The 19,067-nt window shown below is 36.9% G+C and overlaps 1 protein-coding gene across 1 annotated transcript in view; it reads left to right on the top strand.

Moving 5' to 3' along the window:
• Positions 1-685: 685 nt before the first annotated feature.
• Positions 686-19,067, top strand: part of LOC149802746 (receptor-type guanylate cyclase Gyc76C-like) — a 409,761-nt gene continuing 391,379 nt past the window's right edge. The window contains exon 1 of the mRNA XM_089951308.1: positions 686-821. The gene's annotated coding sequence lies outside the window, so the exon portion shown is untranslated. The remainder of the gene's footprint in view (positions 822-19,067) is intronic.

Below are 19,067 nucleotides of genomic sequence, written 5' to 3'. Positions count from 1 at the left end.
AACCAATCATATGAAAACCATTGTCTTTACACCAGCTCAGTTAGAATCTTAATTTAGTTATGAAAGGTCTTTCCTTCAAAAAAAGATGGTATCTATTTTAACATTTCTATCTTATAATGACAGAGCATACACGGATAATAGTGTTTCGATCATATTATAAAGCATATCATCCCCATTGTCGCAAAATATGTCTATTGGAATTTGAATCAACTCATTTTCTTTTGAACAGTGTTGCTTATCAGTGCACACAATCAGACACCGGGTCTTATTAGCTGAAAATCATTTAACTTCAACGTAGCCGCCTCGGTTATGAATTGTTCTTAAAAACAGCTTGTCATGTCTTGTCAATACAAAAATGTAGACAATGTAAACCGATTTATGTTTTGTAGATAACTGAGGGGTGTATTATCAAATCTAAGCCATTTGAACCGGGGACACTTATGGGTATTCTTACAAAACTATCTCGTATCGTTAAATCGATGGGTAGTGGAGCGAATACAAACTGAATGGACCGGGTATTTTTAGCAAACGGCACATATTATACCGTATTATATTCTTCGGACGCAGTCTAGTTCAGCGGCACAAATAGGCTGGCGAAACATTTTTACTCCCCACAGCAAAATATTGATGAAATTGTGGAACGCTAGTAAAAGATCACGCGCTAATATCAGTACTTCATTACTGCCAGACTTCAAGGAGCGCCAGCGGTTGCTTCTGTATCAAGGGTGAGAAAAGGGATATATTTCTGTGTTGCAGTTTATAGGAAAGTTAGGCCAGTCGCGTGGAATATATTTGTGTGGATAATTCAAAAAGCGGATAAGGTAAGTTTGTCTTGAATTATTGTTTTTCTCTAGTACCTAGGTACACACATAAAAGTGAGTTGGTGTCATTAACATACTGAGATCAAACAAATTGTTAATTGTTTGAATTTCTTTTATTCCGAACAAAATACATATGACCATACATGAGATCTAATTTAATTGTAAACAGCAATTAATTATACTATAAAATTGGCCATAAATTTAAATAAAAACCAGGAATATTGAAGGATTGTAAGCTATGCAGTTTTAAAGTACGATAACTTATTTTTCTTTGAAATGACTTTTGAAAAGTCTTTGGACAGATACATTGTGTATAAAATAAAGGTGATTTTAATGCAGTATTTACTTGATAATATTATAACACAAATTTGTTTTTTATTTGATTAACTCATCTGATTTGATTGAGAGAGATTATTGTTGGAAATTACGGGGGGGGGATACTTTTTAAGATATTTAAGAACAACAGAACATTTGGAAACTTTCTTTCCTGTTGTCTGGAACTGCGGTTGCTCATTTGATGAAGATTCGTTCTAATAGTCCTACCTAGGTCGCGGATCTGATGCCAGCCCAGTCCAGGCCGGCTCAACTGCCTCGGTAAGAACCACAGGTCCACGAGAAGCTACAGGCAAGCTTTCCAACATACCCAAACTGGCTGAACACGAGATTCTGAGACTGAACCCATGCGGACAGATGGAAATTATCAGTAAAGGCGAGCGCCTTCGACCTTTCGGCCACCTGTGGCTCCTCCTCTTTACAATAATGTGTTAAAATTGCCGGCAAAACCACATGCACACACATACACGCGCGCGCAACTATTGTTTCACGTAGCAAATTTCGCCTTCAAATACCAATATATAATTAAATCTTTATTGACTTTACGCTGCACTGATAATACCCAACCAGGAATAGCTCTGCTTGTGCTTGAGTGTCACAGTGTCACTTTTAAGGCACTATAGTACAATGAAAAACTTTAGGACTATAGTGGTGCAAATAGATGCAAACAATATTTACCTGTGACGATTTACCGTTGAAGTGTAGGACGTCTTAAACACAATTAGACTTTTTTATTTATAATCCTATATGTTCAAGTTAATATAATAATACGTCTTACAACATGCCGAGCTCAAAAATATTGTGCGTTAATTAGAAGAAGCGGCATGCTAAATTTTTACAAAATTAAATATTTTGTCTGAATGATAACAATGTGGCTTCTGTCTCTTTTTTCTTTTTACTTGCTGAACACTTGAACTTAACTAAGTTAAATTAAGACTCGATATTGATCAAGCAAGTTATTCTGACCTGGCGTCGATTTTTGTAGGGGTGGGTGGGGTATTTTTTCATATTTTCCTTCTCTAGTGGATAGAGAAAGGTATTCTAAATCATGGATGGGTGGATAAATGAATGAATTAAAATCAGAAATATTCGTATTCCAATAGTTACAGCTTACTAGTGTATATTTTATCTTGCTTACTTTCTGCTCACGGCCAAAAACAAGTTAATAGCATTTTCTCTATTATGAATATGTTTGACCCTGAAATGCTGTATTTTAACACACACACACACACACACACAAACCTATATATAAGATACTATATATATATATATATATATATATATATATATATATATATATATATATATATATATATATATATATATATATATATATATATGTATGTATGTATGTACGTACGTACGTACGTACGTATGTTGTTGTTGTGGGGTTTAACGCCATTTTTCAGCACACGATAGGCTATACATAGCGGCCAGTATTAATGGTGGAGGAAAACCCCGGAAAGAACCACCGACCAACGAGAAGCTACTGGCAAGCTTTCTCATATACCCACATTAGCCGAATCCGAGACTCGAACCCACGCAGACAGAGGTGAGATGGCAGTGATCCGTAACGGAGAGCGCTTTAGACAGCTTGGCCACTCGGGGCCACTATATGTGTATACACACACACACACACACATATATATACACCCTCTCACGAGTGTTATGTGGATTGGCGGGTATTGTACGTCATTCTATAGTCCAAGAAAAAAGCTAAAGCGTTATGGGTGGATATAAAAGTATGGATAAATGGAAATATGAAAAAGACTTTATCCCGTATACACAGAAGTTTACGATATGAGATAGAAGCAGAATTTAAACTGGGAGGTATGCGGTTGGGGGTGAGAGTTCAGAATCAAAGGGCAGTACTTGGTATTACGACTGCATTAGTCAGTTGTAAAAATAGCATGTGTGTAGATATGAGAGGTTACATGTGGAGAATCATTCGTTTAAATTGCTCAAAGTTTATTGGCAAAAGAACGGCATCCAATACATTCAAAATGTTTTAAACCTAACTAGGCGGGTATCTAAAAGCTTGTTTTCATGGAAAGACACGCCAGGTTTTTTTTTTATTGTTTTTTTTTATTTTTTTGGCATTATAATAATCCGGTCCTAGACGAGTAAATTGTGTGTAATGTTTAACTTAAAGCATTCCTACATTCTATTTTCCTGGCGGATTGATTTGCGTAGGGGCTCCTAACTGTTACATGGATTTCGCTTGAGGTATCCGGCCGAGTCATACAAAGACCAGGCCCAGCCCTACGTTGTGCGGGGCCCAAGACAGCAAGCAATGAGCGAGACCCTAAGCAAAGAAATTGCATTGCGGAGTTGATTTCCGGAAAGCGCGGGGCCCAATTCGGTTGCCTCGTTCGCCTTGCCCTAGGGCTGGGCCTGCCAAAGACACACAAAACTGTACTAGCAGCTGCCTCGCTTGGTGCTCAGCATTAAGAGGTTAGTGCTAGGACTCGTCGGCCTGGTGACAGGATAGTGCGACTGGCTAGGACATGATGCTACTTGTTCGCGGCATGATGCGCCAGTGCTAGACATCACTATAAACTGACCCACTGCAGATATCGTTGCGTTATGTGTGACAAATTGTTAAATCTACGTTAAAACTTCAAATCTCTCTCTCTCTCTCTGTCTGTCTCTCTCTCTCTCTCTCTCTCACACACACACACACACACAAACACACACACACACACACACACACACACACACACACTCCAATTGAGGCCTTACGGAAGTTTTATCAGAATTCAGTCAGAATTAAGATTGTTACGTATATTTGATTTAATTTATATTTGATTTAATTTGTGCTTGATTTCATTTGATTGTTTGTGGGTTTTGGAATCTTTTTATTTTGTTTTCTTTACATGTCAATGTAATGTAATTTTGTTTACTAGGAATTTGATATTTTTTCGAAGATTCAGTTTGACTTGAATCTTTCCATACATGCCTAATAATAGAAACACTGTTTCTATTTTTGACTTAGTTCCTGACCTTGATTGAGGGTCAAGTAAACAACTTTTATTCTCGGGGTAAAATGATTGGTTCTTTTCAAGGACATGCAGGGGCTAAGTGATTTTTATATGTAAACATGATCAAGTGATCCTCTATTTCGCAATTAGGCTTTTCCAAAACTTCGAAATACTTAGTATTAATAGCGATGTTTAGAGGATATCTGATTTTTGGGGCTTTTAAACACCTGAAGTCAATTTGTTTTCTTCTGTTGTGATAAGTATTGATTTTTTAAAACGTTTTTGATTTTTTTTTTAAATTTCGAATTCTAAAAGACTAATTCGTTTCTCTGGAAATATTTTATGCTCATACATAATTCTTGAACAAAGACGCTTCTTAAAATTTTTATTTGGATTTCCAAAACCGGAGGATTACTTATTGTGTTTCTACACAGTACAGGTTACAGCATACGTCATCGCATTCTATCTTGGATCTTGGATTCTTCGTCGGGACACAAACTTGATTTTATTGGAACATTTAAAATTAGGATTTCTAAAATATTATTCGTGGATTATTCTTGGATTATTTTTGGATTTGATTCTTGAAACCGTAAGTTAATTTTTGTCTTCATTTTTACAGGTTTTTCTCTAGGGATATAAATCATTATATTTGTCAAAGCTTGTTTTCACTTTTTTGTGTTACTGTTTATTCAAGGCTAAACACGTAACATAAGAAGATTTATTTACGAACATTTTGTATTATTTTCAAGCCATAAGTCTACGTTATCTACAACTCGTTGTAAATAGTTTGACAGTTGTGTGGCAAAGTGTTGCGCTGGTCTAATTGTCAGTTATCTGCAATATGATCTAAACTTTTTTTGGTAGGTAATGTATAGCAAGATTGCTCCCTGAGCTAAATATTTGTTTCAGAAATTCGGTGTACCGAAATGTCGCTCTTGTTTATACCCCCCAAAAATAAAAATTTGAAATTTGATTATATTTCTTGAAAAGGATATCTTAAAATATAACTGCAATCAGCCAAGATCATGACCTGCCGTAGCATTATGCGCCCGAAGATCATGGTGTGCTTTGTTTTACTAATTATTTCTAACAAACTGCGCAGACCCAGATCTGCCGGTACATTATGTGACGGCAAATCTGGGTCTGTGCAGTTTGCAGATGCACCCGTCGCAAAAGATATTATATAAGGTACACGGTGCAGAATTAACCTATAACCGTATTCCCTCATATTTTACAAGCCATTCCTGGAGCCCTCCATTCCATATTGTCGTAATGTTGAATGTATTTACCTTTGAGTCGAATTTTTTTTGTAATTTTGCATAGGTAAATACACATTTTTAATGACTTCATAATTTGTTTTTGCAACATGTAATTAGGCCCTTCCCTCCTATAAGTCGTATGTCTTCGATAACATTTAGTCTGACATTTTGTAAATACAGTATCTGTCGTCCAAACATGTGTAACACATTTTTGTGGTGATTATAATCTTGGCAGATTGTGTAGCAAGTTTTCAACGGTACGGATTGAACATCCGCAAAAAGTAGAAGTAGTAGTAGTAGTAGCTGTAGCAGTTAAATAACCTTTAAATGGAAGAATATGATATTATTCTTACGATTGATATTACAAAATAGTACGTGTAGTTTTAAATTGGCAGCGTTTCATACTGCAAAATATGTTTATATTTAGTACACACAAAGAACTCTTATATGATAGTAAAGTCAACGTCATCCGAACTGTGATGGTTTAATAGATAGCGTGCTAAACTCGCAACCGATTGGGCGCGGATTCGAATCCTACTATCGGATCAGTCCGCATGTTATTCCATTTGCATCTCCCCATAATATCCTACTGGTGTTGTAGTACCGTAATACACCAAACCAAATCAAAAGAAAAACTGATGACAGCTCTTGATTGAGCTAAAGAGTTGTTTGAAATGACCAAATAAGCACTTTTCAACTTTTTAAATGCCACTTGGAGCTGTTGTTAAATCAATCTATAAGTTTACTATTAATAAAAATAAAGAGTTACCTTTAACTCTTTTCAAATATACATTTGCAAAGCGTTGGCTTCTCTGATGCTTATTTCCTTAGATTCTTAACTGTGATGATCAGTGCATATTCTGGTTAGAATCAATAGGAATACAAATGCCATGTCTACATTTTCCCAGCCACCTTTAGAGATTAATTGATGGATATACTCGCTGAAGGCACGATGGTACTTTAAAATCAAGATACGGATAATGCAACCTATTAGAAACATTTCTTAAGGCGTCACTGTACAAGTTACATATGATCAATTTAAACATGATTACTTCTGATTATTACATATCAGTAAAGTTTTCCATGTACGTATAATGTTTGCGGCAGTATGGAAATAATTCATGCCATGTAGGCTGGTGGTAAGACTGGACAATTTCACCAGATTTTCGGTGCGGGTTGGTGATGAAGGCACGGGCCATATGCTAGAAGCTGACAACACTAATAATTTGAGTCACTAGAGCTGATGGATTGCAAAAAGTGTTTTGTCCTACCTAGTTCTCTAATATTACGAGGGAAGGTTGGTCATAAATTTTGACGTTAGGTTTTGTAGTCTTGTTCCAGGGGATTTCGTTTTTCTTTTCCTCCGACAAACATACAAGCGGCCTTTCATGAGCCGAAAAATGGCGTTATACATAAAACAACAACATATTATTCGTCTTGGAGACTCAGATCGTCAATTATCTTCAGGGTTAGGCAACAACCAAGGAAAGATTTTCGCACATGGTTGTCATTTGACTAAAATTCCGTAAACATTCAAAGCTTAGAAAGTACCTCAACTCCCGTATATTCTCATTAATGGATTATCTAGGCTAAACATTCCAAACATAATGTACCCACATGCCCTTTCCATTATTATACTTTCGTCTTTAATGGTTATTCAAAACAAATGTGCTAATTAAAATCTAGATTAGAACTTGAAAAAGACTATTTATCGAACAAAATGCAACTTTAGAAACATCATAACTAATAAAATGATAATATCATTAAACTAACGTTTGCTTTCAACCGTCCCATCCAAAGCTTTAGAAATTAATTGTGAATAACAGAAAAACATAGGGCGACACTAATCAGTTACGGGCAGAGAAAGGGAGCTTTAGGTCTCAAATGCCATAATCTTTTGCAGGTGTTACATACCTAACAAACGTTATTTTGGTTGTTGTTGTTGTTGTTGTTGTTTTGTTTTGTTTTTCTTCTTTCTTCTCAAAAGAATAAGGATAAAAAACTCAAAAAATGTTTAGTTTATATTTTTTAAAGTATATTTTAGGTTAAGATCTCACTTGATACACAAACTGATTTCCTGATTACGTCAGAAGAATATATGTTAGTCATACAATGTGGATAAATTAAGGTTGGTTTTCAATTGAGGCGCCTGCAAATAAAAGCTCAGAATGGTTTAAAATGGACAACAGTAGGCATTCTGTTTGCCTAAAACAAAATGTAATGCTATATTGGCATCATAAAAATAAACATCAATTAAAAACAATGAGTGTTAAATTTGAAATTACAAAATGGAATGAAAACGATCCACCTGTATGCCTGTTGAGAGATAAATAACGATCCACCTGTATGCCCGTTGAGAGACAAACAACGATCCACCTGTATGCACGTTGAGAGATAAACAACGATCCACCTGTATGACCGTTGAGAGATAAACAACGATCAAACTGTATGCCCGTTGAGAGATAAACAACGATCAAACTGTATGCCCGTTGAGAGATAAACAACGATCAACCTGTATGCCCTTTAAAAGATAAATGATGATCCACCTGTGTGACAGTTAAAAGATAAACAACGATCCATACATATTCCCTTTGAAAGATAAACAACGATCCACCTGTTTACCCGTTGAAAGATAAACAATGCATCTATTTACCTGGCCAAAGTGGGCTTCGAAGTATCTACTCTTAGCGTTGAACTGAGCAGTCTTTAAAGTATTTACTCCTACCCTTAAATGAGCGTCTTCAAAGCATTTACTCTTACCTATGAACTGAGTAGGCTTTAACGGGTTTACTCCTACATCTGAACTATGTGGGCTTTAAAGCATCTACTCTTACATTTGATCTGTGTGGACTTCAAATCATTTTACTCTTACATTTTAACTGTCTGGGCTTCAAAGCATTTACTTGTACTCTAGGGCAAGGCGAAGGAGGCAATCGCCTTGGGAACCGCGCTTTTAGGCAATGCGATTTTTGGCCCGCACATCCTAGAGCCGGACATTTACTCGTACATTTGAACTGTGTGGGCTTCGAAGTATTTAACTTTACATTTGAACTGAGGTGCAGAATATCATTCTAACAGTGTGCCATTTCTGGTGTGGAGTAGTCGCTTTGATATATATATTTTTATAATATTTTTGTTAAGTGTTGTTGATGGCATAACTAAATACAGAATGTTGTCAGTACGACAATCGCATAATTTTCTATGTTTGGTGTAATGGTGCACACAGTATACACCTCTTCATTGGACATCGTGTCTACGTGTCTCACATTTTTGTATCCAATGTCGCAAGCAATGTATTTTTATGAAGTCTAATTTCCGATATATATATATATATATAGAGAGAGAGAGAGAGAGAGAGAGAGAGACACATTTGCACGAATGATCAAGTCGAATGCTACTTTTTTAACGCGTGCAAGTTTGAGAGCTCAGTCAAAATATGTTACTCGGCGATTTTAGATGTTTTCATTTACAGGTAACACATTAAATTATAAGTATTGATATTGTTCAGGGAGTGGGCAAGCGTGCAGAGGTCACCTCCCTTGCCCCTGTGTGCAGACTCCCACGATATTGCCTGCTTGATCCATAAATACTAATCTTGCTTGCTGTATTTTCAAGATATGCGAATACTGTCATTTTATGCATAATACCTATATAAAAAGGAAAAAATAAAACAAAATCACATACACGTGTATTAAACTAATGAGTCCAAAGGGTTAAACACACAAATGATTACATTCATTAGCCTATAAAATGTAATTAGTACCTTTCAGCATTTGATATATTGCAGGCATGTGTGCGTGTCATCAAACAATTTAGAAAAGGATTGAAAACATTTGAGCGATTAATGTGCTATTAAAGCCTGTTAGTGTCACGTTGAAATAAATTTTCTTATCTCGTAATTACGACTTACCATCTAGACATAGAAGTTGTAATTACTAGATAAGCCATATATCACTAAAAGAAGCATCTCTTTTAACGATCTGGCTAATTATCGTAAGAAACAGATCTCCAAGACAAGAACAACAACAAGAAGTAGAAATAAGGGTATCGATAACTTCACAGCGGGTGGCGGGGTGGGGGAGGGGAGGTATATCTGTAACATAAATATAGAATCCACCCTATATAAAAGCGTGGTTTAAATGATAGCTTACAGAAGTGAATAAAATCAACTCTTTTCTTGAAGAATGTGGACATAAACTGGTCTCCCAAATGACAGAACTTTATGCAACCACAGCGTATTACGCAGTAAATATGTGATGCCAATTCGACTCAAAAGAAATTTGTTTACGTCTTCTGTACAGTATATTATTATATGCTCATTTTTGTCTCCGTTATCTTTACATCGTCAAAATCGTGCAATATTTTAAGATCTTGCACATCTTTATAATGCACTCACGTGCACGACACGTACCAAATAGTATGTTAGGCATTACTTTGCAAACAAATTATGTACACTCATGTAGTAGACGCTTTACTTTTTGGTTGCTTACATTTCTTTCTGAATAAACTAAACCGGTTGTTTTGTGGACTGCCACCTACCAGCTGCTTTGCAATATTCCGTGTTAACTCTTTGGATATAATGTTTAGGATTTAGGCTAGCGATATACGCTAGACAGGTCATAAAATTGATGGGGTTCCTACAAATAAAATTCAAGGAGAAGAAGAAGAAGAAGAAGACGAAAAAGAAGATGAACAACAACAATAAGAACAAGAACAAGAAGAAGGAAGAGGATGATGAGGAAGGGGAGGAGAAGTAGACTAGAAAGAGTAGTGGTAGCAGTATCATTAGTGGTAGTAAAGGGGATTTCACTTCACCTTGCCTTACAACTGCAATGTCACTCTGCAGTAACGTTTCTAACCCCGCATGAAAGTTCGCAAGAGGTGGGTATTGTAAGAGGGGGCATGGAAATCAAATAATGCTAGTATAGCCGTCCTAGCTAGGTTGCCAGAAAGAGTCCAACAACAACACAAACAATTCGAGACGAGGTTTGTCCGTGGCATACCCTTAGTAATCATCCTACTAAACGGCAATAAAACGTATACCTCGGTGCCCTGGGAACTGACGGCACCACGCGGACGAAAGTACCTTGGCAAATGCTGCGCGCTTATTTCCAGTGATATAGACTGAATCTGACTCATTGTATGTTAGAAGTGCGGCACAGCGATCATTGCCACTCATTGCATATCCAAAGGTTAAAGGTCACGATAAGTCCTTAGCGAGATTCTTTGCAAAGCCCATCTCACACGCAAAGTCACAAACGGCTCCATTAGAGTTGCGATGGAGCAAGGGCATATTCCAAAAAGACCAGTGACAGCCGTATATTTACAGAAACCTTAGCATGCATAGCAGCACACATATAATGTGAAAGAGTTTGCCCTGGCTTCAACTTCAGTCAGCAGTAACCAGCGACAATGTTTGTTTCATTTAGAGATTGGTTGTGCACCAAAGGATATTATAAATCACGCTAGCGATGTCTAGCATAGAGCGAATGGTGCCCTGCAATGGGAGGGGCAGATCACCAAGGTGAATATGATGATATGATACATACAGTACTGGCAGTCCACCCCAGCTATCGGGTTGTCAACGCCGGCCACAAGGAGTTAAAAGAACATATTTGTTCCAAGGCCACAACTACGGCCCAAAGAGAGTAGGCTCCACCATCCCAAGTCTGCCTAAAAACGAGTCAGGCGGAAAACTACCTGGGCAGAGAAAGAGACCATCCTTCCCTCGATCCAAGCAGGACGATCCTTACGAATATAGGCTCAGCCACTCTCTCTCAAAGAAAAAGAGGGTTGGGATGGAAAAGGAAATAAACTCGTAGTCGACTATCAAGCTACGATTATACCCTGATATCAAAGCTATTCAAAGACATATCCCAAGGCATGACAAAATTCCTAGAACAAGAGATTGGAAAGAAGAGTGTTAAATGTATTCAAAACGTGGAGGTTATGCTATGAAAGATTGCGGCGATGATGTTATATCCAAGCCAGTATATTTTGTGGCTGAGCTAGGATCGAGGAGCGATTGGAAAAGTTAACGGAGGTCGGGCTGGCGGGTAGTACAGTGTAAGGAAGCAAAGCTATATGTTTTGAAGTACAGTCCGTTTCCAAGCGAAATGGATATACCAACGCTAAACTGGATCCCAAGAGGACCGTCATAAATGAAGAAAACCAGGACATCCGATGCCTTGAATTGGCCGTCCTATCTACTCTATACCGAACCGACGACAGCGTCCGCAGTGTTAACAAGTATAGTATGTATATATTAGGGAACGCTACACCTTGGCAATCTTACGTTTCTCATGAAGGTGTGAGAACCTTAACCCACCATCATTTTCAAAATCTTTGCATTGGACCAAACACTTTACTCCACACGGTTCTTCGAAAAAATGACTTACCAGACCATCAAACTGTTGACACGTACCGAAGAAGAACAACAGCACTACGTAAGGATCAACGTAGTAGTAAGCATATGAATCGAACATAACTTAGGAAGCGTTCACATCAGTCCTTGGTGGAGTGGTGGTATATCCCAAGAAGCGTGAGATGAACACAACGAACCCAGATGTATCTGGCTAAATCCATTTCGCCTAGGCTTGAAGTCAGATAGTTGCTGACGTCGAGCGGAAGCAGAAACTCGAAGATATCAGGATGACTGACGTAATAATCGGTCTCATCATCCGAGTTTTATGTGATTTTGCACTCACTCGGGAGTCCTCCAAGCCGCTTATATACCCTATTCGAGAAAGACTGTCGGCACTCGCTATCTATGGCGGTATTCCATAGTCACATCTCATCTATAATTGGTTGTGGTATTGGTGGTTGCTCGAAGCCCACCTAATTATGATGGGCAGCCAGATTGGGAGAACAAAAGAGCAAAAGCTCTCTCATCTAGCGTGTTTTGTTCCATATTTTTGGTTTGGAGCTCAGTATGGAATTTAGAAACCATAACTATTTGAAAACACTGTTCAAATGCTCGAATGCTATAACAATATCGTACGCGTTAGAGATACAGCGGTGTTTGGGAAATATATATAGTAGTACCTTTCCGGCATATTTTCCCGCAAGGCTGGCGGGGAATTGATAGCCTGATTCTTTAAAAGTACACTTCATATGGTGGCGTAATAGTTAGCTATTGATTTCAGCGTGATGCTAACATGCTTCCTTAAGTTGCACACCAGTTTTTTTTTAACATATCAGAATTTCTTATCCACTCCACGTGAAACGTGAGTAAGAGTAGCTATGTTTAGATTCAGTTATTTGGGCTATCTGCCGTTACGTTCGGGAAATTATATGTATAAGAATAAAATGGAAATCCCATAAGAGGAATTTCTTTTTAGCAATGATTAGTGGCTACACATTCTTATACTGTCGATATAAAATGAGACAATAATAACAAAAACGATGGAGACTGATACTATCAATCTGTAAATTATATTTTGTTTACGTATGGTAACTTTCTTGTCCGAATTGTTTTGTGTATGTGTAAAATTTCCCATAATCATGAATATGTGCCCTATTTCAGCGCAAACGCGGAAATTTATTACATTGTAACCCCTACGCATCATATCCCCGTGCAGGAAAAAAAACACCTTAAGTTTGGGCTCCGCTCCCAATAAAGAAGGAACCCCTGTTTGATAGCAATTTTCTTTGCCTGACCACCAACCCACACTTCTACCCGTAGTTATTTGGATTATTTGGGCCGTTGCTACGCCACTGAAAAGAGGGAATTGCAATAAGGATCTTTTGTCAATTTTGGGCTCCGCTCCCAATATAGAAGGAACCCCTGTTTGATGGCAATTGTCTTTGCCTGACCACCAACCTACATATATAGTTGTTTGGATTATTTGGGCCGTTGCTACGCCACTGAAACGAGGGAACCGCTATAAGGATCTTTTGTCAACTTACGTTTCCAACTGATAAAATTCCATGTTCTACTGACCCAAAAATATTGCACGGATAGTAGGACAACCTTGAAATGTCTTTCATGCATGAAGTTACATAAACAATAGGTAGGAATCGACAACGTGACTGCTGCACTAACAAAAGACATTAGACCAAGTTTAGTCGTAAAGGTATATTTATAGCACAATTACACGTGTTGTATAATGTATAGCTTAACTAACTTGTTTTACTTATACGATGGAATAGGAACATTAAGTACTAAATGAGACAATACGTGTACTTGTATGTAACAACCAGTAACCATCAGCAATACAACCTACATTTGAAAACAGGCTTTCATATTTCTGCGTTTTCTTCTTTTCGAGTCATACACACACACACACACACACACACACACACACACACACAGACACACACACACACATTTATATTTACGCGGTAGGGAAGTAGATATGTTCAATTATTAGTGTAAAAATAATCGAACATGTGCCAGTTAAAGTTCAAACCCACAATACTTCGCCAAAATGATATTAAGAATTTCTGTTTCTAAAAGCAATAGAGCCATAAATGAGTCTGTAATGCACTTTATGCTTGTTGTTTTGTTTTTTATCCTCTAAATATATGGTCACTTTTATCAGAGTCCTAAAAGGCGTCTCTGAGTACACCACTGTCAACGTAACCAGAATTTACAAGTTCCTTTGAGCACCGTAACGGAAGCTATTTGGATAGTTGCCAACGTAAATATAGAAGAATCGTCTGCATTTGTGCAATAAACAGCAATCACTTTCAAATTGTAAGTTTGATATGTGTTCCTTCCCATGTATATTTGCAATAAATGCTTCCTGTAAGAACTAAGAAGGAAAAGAAGAAACAATACAAACCAATACATTTTCATCTAGTTTTTTTTAATGGCCCGACATCTAGGGCTGAGATGCCAAAACAAATTGAAAAGGATAAAACCAGTCATCCTTGAAAAAAATGTCAACAATACACATACACTATTTGTCATTCTTGTTTGTCTAATTTCTTGCATTTAGGGCATGATGACTAAGAGATCATTGCCTTGTAACTTTCTACTGCTACTGCGTGAGAGCTTTAAGATATATATATATATATATATATATATATATATATATATATATATATATATATATATATATATATATATATATATATATATATGTTGCTAATTTGTAGATTACAATTTACAGATTTCTATTCAAACATATTCTGCTAATTTGTGAATTGGGACTGATTTACATTTTGTTGTAATATATACCGCTAATTTGTGTATCCAACTTCTTTTATTTTTGTTTAAATATATGCTGCTAAATTGTGGATTCAGACTGATACATGTTATAATCTAAATTGTCTTGTTTCTATCATTATTACTTTTACTATCGGCGTGTTTCAACGATTTGAATAATTTCTAAAGTGTATCTGTGTTAGGCATGAAAAAATCGCAAAGACCAATGTACCAACATACAGAAAGGTAGAAATATTTTTGATCTCAAGTAAAATGAAGCAGACAGCATAACAGCTTAATATATTGTCTCTCAATAGGAAAATTAATATTTTGCTTTAAAACACGGTGAGAATAGTCGTTAAATTACGTATATAAAAGAAATGAAAACAATGTATTAAAAACAAGATCATGATCTGAGTACAATTCATAAAAAGTAAAAACATATAGATCAAAACATTTCAAGAATATAATTCTAGTTTTGCATATTCGATTATTGTGTTGATCTCACAATGTGAAAACTTTGACACGTACGTAGCATCGATTTGTTTAGCTAGTCTAACTCCATCTTCTGATTTATCTTGTTATTTATCAATAATTGTATAGTTATGTAGTCATTACCTCATTAGATAAGTTATATTTAGTTTTTAAGACGTCTCGAAAACACATCGAGACGAGCAGCATACATAATCATTAATAAAAGAAGTCTGGTTTCCAAGCATGTATAGGACAATATCAAAGTCATTCCGAATGTGCAGACTTCACACATACATATTCTACACTAAGGCAGTTTTTCTGGTGAATTATCATCCAACAATTACCTATTGCAGAAAAATGAGAATAATTTTACACTTAAGATACAAATAAAAACAAACTAATGATTTTTGTAGAAAGCATACATGTGAGATTTTGTCTGCGGCAATCAGATTAATTCCTGATGCAACTGGTGGTTGTTATAATGAACCAACACTGCCACCAACCCCTAAATACATTCATTTTTGACAGGAAATAGCTATTTTGAATATTTTCCTGTGATAAGACAGCAAAGGAATCAGCATGTGCCTTATACATGAATAAAGTTCACTAGTACTATAACAAATTAGCATACTTTTCATCACCCCTCAACCATCTAGATGTTTAGATATTTACCTCTGTAGCAGACACACGTAAATACGTAAGCCAAGTCGGCTTCTCATTTGCAGCCCAAGTTACGCATTTGATCTCCAATGCTCGTCTAACTTTGACAGGCAGTCACGAACAAGCCAACACATTTCCAAGCCTAACTCAAAGTAAATCTAAACCACATTACATATTTCGCTTCTGTGTGAATTTATAAATGCTAGGCTTGTGATAATTAGGTTCATGCCTTCTACCTTAACAATTGGGAGGGGTCAAAATACGAAAGTATCCAGTGAGACTTAATGTCGGAAAGGACTGGTAACCCTACAATGTTGATTACAAACCACCACGTTGGGAACTGAATAGTAATTGTTATATACATCAACAGTACATAATTTGATTAAAATCAGATCTCCACTATCCTACTTGAAGATATGACAGCGACAACTTAGGGGTCATGTTCTGGTGACCTTTGAGTTAGCCAATGGAAAGGCAGCATTCAGAAATCTGAAAGTGAATTAAATCGTTCAGCGGTCTTGCGCTTTAGCCATACCTCTCAATCTCCAAAACGTGAACATATAAGATTTCAGCTGAGTATGACCATAACACGGGTCACCAGAATATGAACCCTAGGCGGTTGCTGTCAGATCTTCGCGAAGGACAGTGGGGATCTGATTTTAATCAGATTGCAACGGTACCTTATTAATAATACCAATTTATGTCATGCTGTCTTCCTTACCGAAAATGTTATGGTACATTTATGTACAAAACAAATTTGATAATTTTAGTGATAGCTTTAACTTCTCAGTATGGACACCCTTGTACATCATGATATTAGTCTTGAATGCACGCACACATTCTCACCTATTTCTAAAACTTGTATATAAAAAAACTCCTTTGAGAGCTAGGAATGTGGTATGGTGCAATCATGTTGTCAATGGCTATGATAACAGCTTTTCTGAACAAACTATTAATATATGTCATCTTTTGTAACGCTTATAACGAGAAAGATAATATCCACAGTCTTTCATATGGTGCACGAGAAAAACGTGTTCATTTACATTTATAATTTTAAAGGAAAATTTCATTTTCTTATTTCAGTTGCTTTTTAAAATAAAGAAGAGCAATATATTTATATTAATCCATGACGGACAATTGTAGCTGGTGCACAGACAACAGTGCTTCTATTACGATAGACGATTAATTAACATAAATATGTATTACCAACAGTATTAGAGCCCCCAAAATAAAATTTTACCTTACAGAATAATTGATTAGCAAATCTGATACTAATGCATGACAATTGTACATAACATGAATAGTTTGAGTAAGGGTAAGTTTGCTGCGTAAGGGTAAGTTTGTTGAGTGAGGATACGTTTGTTAGTCAAAAGACAAGTGATCAACTGCTCATATTTCTCAAACTGTTCAATGAATTTTTTTCAAGTGCTAAAATAGAGTCAAGCCCATTCAACTGAAATTAACAGATCAAACTATTGTGGTAGTCGTAGCGTGCGACTTCAAGCTTTTCTTTAAATATAAAATCGTCTTTAATGCCTTTTGTTTAAAAATAATTGCTAGTTCCCCCGTAGTCGGTACATCACATCAAACGTGCATTGAGAACAGTTACAGGGTTAATTTATTTCTTAAATTTAAATCCAAACACAAGTAAAGTCTTGTGAAGGCAGTTTCACTCCTTGCAAACTGAAGCATGTAAGTTCTTTAATATTATCGAGTCATTCTTTGTTGAAAGTGTATGTGTTTCTTTATATCTTTGTCTTTCTGTGTGTGTGTGTGTGTGTGTGTGTGTGAGAGAGAGAGAGAGAGAGAGAGAGAGAGAGAGAGAACCAACTAAGCGAGGTTATCCCTCACTCCCGACAATTCAGTCTTCTTGACAGTTTTCTCGATACAGTACAAGAGACAAACGAAGCGTTTTCAAGAAGATGTGACAATTCATTCTTTACGACCGCAAGCATCTTCTTTCCTATTGATCTGCTATGATAAATGATTGGTAAGACTGATTTTAAATTGAAGTTTAATACAACTATCAAATATATATGATGCTTGGTGGCTACTGAAGAAATATTAAATATTTTCCAATCAAAAAAATATACCCCCTGTTTCAAAGTTAATTTATCAAAAAGCAACCTCTCGGTCGGTACAGAACACAAGATATCATTGGAACCGCTTTCAAGAACTTCATTGGTTCACCTCTCATACAAGTCCTTCTTCCTATGCAATCCCAACAAGATGGATCTTTGTCACTCATGACGCTCCCTGCTTTCATGTCATGGATATTCAGACTTTTGTTGCAAATTCATGTCTACTCTGGATACTTAATCTCAAGGTCATCTACAGAACCCAGTGCGAGCTCTGAAATGGTACATAACGTAGAACGAGCCGTTAGTTCGAGGGAGATCACACATTTTCTCGCCTTCACTGAGAAAAATGACGACATATCAACACATACATTTTGGTACGGGATAAGGTGGGTTATTCATTCCGCATATCGGAAATAACACCTATGAAGAGATTTCCTCTATGAGTCATGTATATTGTGATCTGGTTTAGTCCAATAACACCAGCTGGAATTCCAGGAATAATCTCTCTCTCTCTCTCTCTCTCTCTCTCTCTCTCTCTTGTTCATCCAGGTTAGTACCCACGATAGATTTCACCTGGGCAAGGTTCCAATGTCGTTGGACGTGTGTAATTCAAAATGGACAGAAGTTCGGATACGTCTTTTGGTTCGACCTATATTCTCTGTTCCTTGCTAGCACAGAATACCAGTGACCGTGGATATAAAGGTTTTAATAGTGATTGGTTCTAACTATTTCTTGTCGAAGAGCCATATGGAGTTAGCTATGAAGATACGATGACTGCAGTGGTTAGAAGTGTTATTGTGCGCACCAATATGAAAATATATCCCATTGCTGCCTTCCTCACGCCTTTATTGTCAACGGACCATCTCTCTCTCACAAGGGATTTCTCCACAAGTGGTTGCGAGAATTGTTGTTTCCTTAGGGTGCACTGTATAAAGATCCAAACGTGCAGTTTAAGAAACTCTGGGCTAGGACGAAACAGCTGCCATAGTGGTTGCTTACATATCGTGATTGGCGAAGTCGTGTGATTGCAGTGGTTTTCCCGGTGTTAGTCCAGTGATGAGTCCCAACATTCGAGATGAAACCTCATATTCGACAGAGTGTTAAAGTTGGTCAAATTGTTAAAGGGTCAGCCTCCATTTAGACCACATAAACATTGTAATGGGGGCGAAAGAAGGCGACCCAGGACTAAGACGTCCGCTGCCGCATTGAGCAATCCAGCAGTTAAAGGGATTCACAGGTTGGTGGATTGTTTCCTATAGGCAAATTGGCAGGTCCATTTGTCGTTTAGGACATTCTTCCCCATTCGG

The sequence above is a fragment of the Sinohyriopsis cumingii genome, chromosome 3, assembly GCF_028554795.1.
Source record: "Sinohyriopsis cumingii isolate HCF-2022 chromosome 3, ASM2855479v2, whole genome shotgun sequence".
Taxonomy (NCBI): domain Eukaryota; kingdom Metazoa; phylum Mollusca; class Bivalvia; order Unionida; family Unionidae; genus Sinohyriopsis; species Sinohyriopsis cumingii.
This window is presented reverse-complemented; position numbering and strand designations above follow the sequence as displayed.